Below are 6,228 nucleotides of genomic sequence, written 5' to 3'. Positions count from 1 at the left end.
AAGAAATGAAGATCATGGCATCCAGTCCCATCACTTCGAGGCAAATAGATGGGAAAACAATGGAAACAGTGACAGACTTTCTTTTCTTGGGCTCCAAAATCACTGCAAATAGTGACTGCAGCCACAAAATTAAAAGACACTTTCTCCTTGGGAAAAAGCTATGACAAAAATAGACACCATATTAAAAGCAGAGATATTACTTTGCTGACAAATATCAGTCTAGTCAAAGCCATGATTTTTCCAGTAGTCATGTATGGATGAGAGAGTTGGACCATAAAGAAAGCTGAGTGGTGTAAAATTGATGCTTTTGAACTGTGGTATTGGAGAAGACTCTTGAGAGTCACTTGGACTGCAAGGAGATCAAACCAGTCAATCCTAAAGGAAATCAACCCTGAATATTCATTGGAAAGACTCATGCTGAAACTGAAATCTGATACTTTGGCCACCTGATGGGAAGAACTGACTCACTGAAAAAAATCCTGATGCTAGGCAAGGTTGAAGGCAAGAGGAGAAGGGGTTGACAGAGGATGAGATGGTTGGATGGCATCAGCGACTCGATGGACATGAGTTTGAGCAAGGTCCAGGAGTTGGTGATGAACCAAGAAGTCTGGCGTGCTGCAGTCCATGGGGTCGCAAAGAGTAGGACACGACTGAGCGACTGAACTGACCTGAGCTGATTTGGAGAGATGCACTGAAAAAAATATGAAAAATAAAAGCAGTGTGGAGAGGATATGTCCTATTTCTTGTTTTTGCTCTCAAGTGGTCTCTCTTTTAAAAAATAATCATGATTGTGGATGGTGGTACTCTTGTTCTTTTAAGTACTTATTTAGCAAAAGTCAGCAAGCTCATAGATACAGAGGACAGATTTGTGTTTGGATTGGGTGTCATAGGTGAATTCGAGCTTTTTTGTTAATTTTGGTTTAAATAAGTCAAATCGTTCTTTGAAAAAAAAATTACATCATTTACGCAAAATCTGTCCCATCAGTGTTAACTCTATCTCCAGAGATGCCAGCTGAGACTCACATGGGACCTTTGTCAATGTCCGCTGTGACATGACATTTACTGCTTGCCAACTCTTGGCCCATTCCAATTCCCAACCATCATTGTTCTGAGATAATTTTCACAGAGTGCGAGAGGGAACAGGGAGAAGAAACTCATTCAGGAGGAATCATTCCTAAGGCATCCGGATACAGATGAGATCTCCTCCTATGTGCATATCATGCAGACTTCATGTAGATACAAAGGGATGGGACTGGGTTCCTAGTGAGAAATTTAGTCTCTTCACTTCTGCTTGGTCCGTATGGAGCAGTTCCTTGGGTACTTCCCTGGATTTGTGACTGGTTGGCTGTGCAAGGGAGGGAGGAGGGAAGTCAGCTGAAGGGGCAGCAGCATCCCTTTGTCAAAGGCCCTGGGAGGGGAGGGGCAAAGGGGGTTGAGCAGCACAGAGGAGAGTGAGTCATTTCTCTCTACTGACTGCAAACTCCACACTCACCGCTCACATCTCTCAGGAATCCAGAGTCCTCTTTGCCACAGTGGTGGATATTTTCTTCCTGATGCTCTTTGCCTTCATGAAGTGAAGTGAAGTGAAGTGAATGAAACTCGCTCAGTCATGTCTGACTCTTTGCGACCCCATGGACTGTAGCCTGCCAGGCTCCTCTGTCCACAGAATTCTCCAGGCAAGAATACTGGAGTGGGTAGCCATTCCCTTCTTTAGAGGATCTTCCCAACCCTGGGATAAAACTCAGGTCTCAGGCATTGCAGGCAGATTCTTTACCATCTGGCCACCAGTGAAGCCCATCATAAGTCTGCTCATTTCGTCCTACATTATTTATCTGTTCTAGGGGCCTGCAGAGGCAGTGTGGAGTCCACAGCTTGGGGAGGTGGGGGAAGATGAATCTGACTGGCCTAGAATCCTGCTTGGGGATGGACCAGTGAGTTTTTGCTTCTGGTCACTATTTTAAGTATTGATTGAAAAACACAACTGAAAAAAATCTTGTTTTCCTATTTTTTCCTCAGATGCATTAATATAGCATTTCTCAGACTACTCTGAAAAGTTTAAAAGGAACCAACTTCTTTCTTAAAGACCTAAATTAAAATGTAATTTTTGGGAGGGGGATTCAGGATTGGGAACACATGTACACCCGTGCTGGATTCATGTTGATGTATGGTAAAAACAATACAATATTGTAAAGTAATTAGCCTCCAACTAAAATAAATTTTAAAAAGAAATTTAAAAAAGAAAAATGAAAAATAAAACCATAAACGTGAAGAATTTTTCGGTAGAATGAGTTTGGAACAGTGTACAAGGCAGGGAGAGGACTATTAATTCTCAGCTTTTTCTTCAAGGTGGGTGCTCAAAAAAAGTTCGAAATCCTATACCAGTCTCTCCCTCCTCATTATAATTTTTACCTGTCTGAAATTCCCAAGGACACACTATTCTTGATCAGCAATGAATAACATTGGGATCTTAGGCTGTCAAGCTTTTCAATCAAGCTGTCCAGGAGGCCAGTGATGAGGACTTTTCCCACTCATGTTCAAGTTTCCTGCTCATGAGATGAGTCCACAGGCACTGCCATCTGTGGCCACCACCCCGCCTGCTTGGCAGGGGCAGCAATGTCTTCGCATGCCCCACTGAGCAAGCCTGCTGTCTCTGCCCACAGGCATGTTGCCCCCAGGACCACACGAGGCCAGGCTGCTCTGAACTGCCTCGGGGCATTTGAGGGATCCCAGTACTTCATGAAAAAAAGTGGATGATGTTCCTGCTGCTCTCTGAGTCGTGCGTCTGAACCTTATGCAGAAGTTTCCCTACCTAGGGCACCTGGCTCAGGAGGCTGGGTGGAGAACCAGGCAGTTACAGCCACCCTGGAGCAGAAGAGGAAGAAGAAGATCAAGATCTATTTCCACAAGAAGCAGCAGCTCATGAGGCTATGGAAGCAGGACAAAAAGAACAGAGAAGGAAATCTACAAGTTCCCAGAGATCCTCAATACCCATGGATCCTACTCTGGGCACTCAATAAAACAGACTGCTTATTCCTTTTTTAAAAAATAAAACCCCAAAACTGTCCATGAGCTCTTCAGATAACCTAGTAGCAGGTGTGTGGCATCCCATCCCATCTCTTCATGGCAAATAGATGGGGAAACAGTGGAAATAGTGACAGACTTTATTTTGGGGGTTTCCAAAATCACTGCAGATGGTGACTGCAGCCATGAAATTAAAAGATGCTTGCTCCTTGGAAGAAAACCTATGACAAACCTAGATAGCATATTAAAAAGCAGAGGCATTATTTTGCCAACAAATGTCCATCTATTCGAAGCTATGGTTTTTCCAGTAGTGATGTATGGATGTGAAAGGTGGACTATAAAGAAAGCTGAGTGCTGAAGAAGACTCTTGAGAGTCTTGCAAGAAGGTCCAACCAGTCCATCTTCAAGAAAATCAGTCCTCAATATTGATTGGAAGGACTGATGCTGAAACTGAAACTCCAATACTTTGGCCACCTGATGCGAAGAACTGACTCCTTGGAAAAGACCCTGATGCTGGGAAAGATTGAGGGCAGGAGGAGAAGGGAATGACAGAGGATGAGATGGTTGGATGGCATCACCGACTCGATGGACATGAGTTTGAGCAGGCTCCAGGAGTTGGTGCAGGACAGGGAAGCCTGGCATGCTGCAGTCCATGTGGTCACAAAGAGTCAGACACAATTGAGCAACTGAACTGACTGAGATGGGGAAAAGTGGAAACAGTGACAAATTTATTCTCTTGAGCTCAAAAATCACTGCAGACAGTGACTGCAGTCACAAAATTAAAAGATGCTTACTCCTTGGAAGAAAAGCTATAACAAACCCAGACAGCATATTAAACAGCAGAGACATCACTTTGCAGACAAAGGCCCATAGACTCAAAGCTATAGTGTTTCCTGTAGTCACTTACAGATGTGAGACTTAGGCTGCAAAGAAGGCTGAGGGACAAAGAACTGATGCTTTTCCAATTGTGGTGCTGGAGAAGACTCTTGAGAGTCCCTTGGACTGCAAGGATAAAACCAGTCAATCCAAAAGGAAATCAACCCTGAATATTTATTGGAAGGACTGATGCCATAGCTGAAGCTCCAATACTTTGGCCACCTGATACGAAGAGCTGTCTCATTGGAAAAGACATGATGCTGGGAAAGATTGAAGGCAGGAGGAGAAAGGGATGACAGAGGATGAGATGGTTGGATGGCATCACCGACTCAATGGACATGACTTTGATTTAACTCCAGGAGCTAGTGAAGGACAGGGAAACCTGGCATGCTTTTAGTCTATGGGGTCACAAAGAGTCTGCTTAGGGACTGAACAATGACGACAATAGGAAAAACATCCTGTTCATTGCTCTAAACCATGTGTTACTGTAAAAATACATAGACCTCACCATTTTAGAAACACCTACCACTTCTTTCAGAGGAGATATCTCCAAGCCCTGTATTGAAAGGAAATTATTATTTTAAGCTTAGAGAAGGATCATGAAGTACATAAACAGTTTGAATATAGAGATTATCTGTGATAAATTTAAAGAGGAACAGAATGATTCAGGGTAGTTTTTTAAGATGGTCAGACTGCACAGAAAATACTCTGAGGAAGTCAGGCTTCAATAGTCACAAACTTCAAATGGAAGAGCTAGATTAAATGGTAACCAAGCTCTCTTGTAGCCCTAACAGTATATGCATTCAGGACTTTTTGACATGTCTGTGTAGTTTTACAATTTGTGAATGCTTTTGTAGCCTTCATGCTTGGGATGTGAAATAATTAATGGAAAAGATTTGGCCAACTGCAGCTAGAGGGGAGTTGATGGTGGCATACACACACACACACACACACACACAAGTATCAGAGCCTATGTTTCCATGCAGCAGAGGTTTTTCTCAGCTGAACTCAACATGAAAACTAATTCATTCTGTTAAAAAAGGGAGGGAGGTATATAAACCAGCCCACCACAGTGCTGGGACAGCACAGAGGCCACAGCGATGGAATGCCCAGGATGTAAAGGAAGTCATAAAGTAGGTAAGCAAAGAAAGAGAGACAGAGTGGGGGGAGACCCTTCCTGAAGGTAATAAATAACTGGAGAGGAATTCCATAGGCTGTACTAGAGGAAAAAATCTTTATAAAGAGTCAAGAGGCTCCCTTATTAATGCCACGTATTCTGTGCCATTACAGATGTAAAACCTGGTAACTTCCTGCACTGACGTTCAAGGCCAGGAAACAAGGGAGCCCCAGCACAGAACAGAACAGAATGGGGCTAAGGAAAGGTTTTGACAACCCCTGGAGGCCAGAGAACACTGGACCGGACTTGGGCAGAGAGGGCCCCCTCAGGCCCGGCTGGGTCCTTATTTGACCCACAAGGCCTATCTGGGGTAGGGAGTTGAGCCTTTAAGGTTTCCACAGTCTGTTCATTTTAACAAAGCTCCTCATGTTTATAATGCTCCAGATTAAAGATCTCTTCCAGATATTGGTACAGGGCACTGTACTGTTTGCATAACCTGAATTTTCAGTACTCCCCAAGCTTTGTGTCTGGAGAAAACATGAGAGCACCCTGTCTTCCTCACATTGGCTTCAGCAGGCTTCCTTCTCCACTTTTCACTTTTACAGACCTGTTCTCATTCCATCCATGGGGAACGCAAAGGCACAAGGCTGAGGGTTACAAGTGAGGGAAACTGAGGCACAGGGATGCTAACTGGTTTGTCCAGCATCGCCATATCTGAAACATAGAGCCCACCAAGATAAGCTAAAATGTAGCTCTTCTGACACCCAGTGCGTCAGTCAAGTTTTGCTAAGGGGACTTCCCTGGAGGCCCAGTGCTTAACAACCCACCTGCTCAGCTGCAGGGGACCTGCAGGGGACGCAGCCGAGATCCCTGGTTGGGGAGATAAGCTCTCACATGCCTCGGAGCAACGAAGCCTGTGCGCGGCAACTGCTGAAGCCCTCACATTCTGGAGTCCACGAGCCACACGAAAGATCCCTCATGACACAACAAGAGACAACAGTGAAGGCCTGACAAATAAATAGACTTTTTTTTTTTTTTAATTTTTTAGGTTTAAGGTGCTATGCGTTGGCACTGGGGACACAAGGATACACTAGGCAAAACCCCGACTCTGGAACTCGGGATCTCAGAGGAGATAAACGAGCAGCAACTTCCCACATGACTTGGCTCGGGCTATGATGTTTGTAAGTCTAGGGCAGTGCCCACAACCAGGTACA

General features: G+C 44.4%; 1 non-coding gene across 1 annotated transcript; it reads left to right on the top strand.

Moving 5' to 3' along the window:
* The first annotated feature begins 2,501 nt into the window (after positions 1 to 2,501).
* LOC113878631 lies at positions 2,502 to 2,586 on the top strand. The gene has a single exon (XR_003507057.1). It is a non-coding gene; the product is annotated as a small nucleolar RNA Z195/SNORD33/SNORD32 family (small nucleolar RNA).
* Positions 2,587 to 6,228: the final 3,642 nt, after the last annotated feature.

Source organism: Bos indicus x Bos taurus, chromosome 19 (assembly GCF_003369695.1).
Source record: "Bos indicus x Bos taurus breed Angus x Brahman F1 hybrid chromosome 19, Bos_hybrid_MaternalHap_v2.0, whole genome shotgun sequence".
In the NCBI taxonomy this organism is placed as follows: domain Eukaryota; kingdom Metazoa; phylum Chordata; class Mammalia; order Artiodactyla; family Bovidae; genus Bos; species Bos indicus x Bos taurus.
The sequence above is the reverse complement of the archived record's forward strand: the minus strand, read 5'-3'. Positions and strand labels throughout refer to the sequence as shown.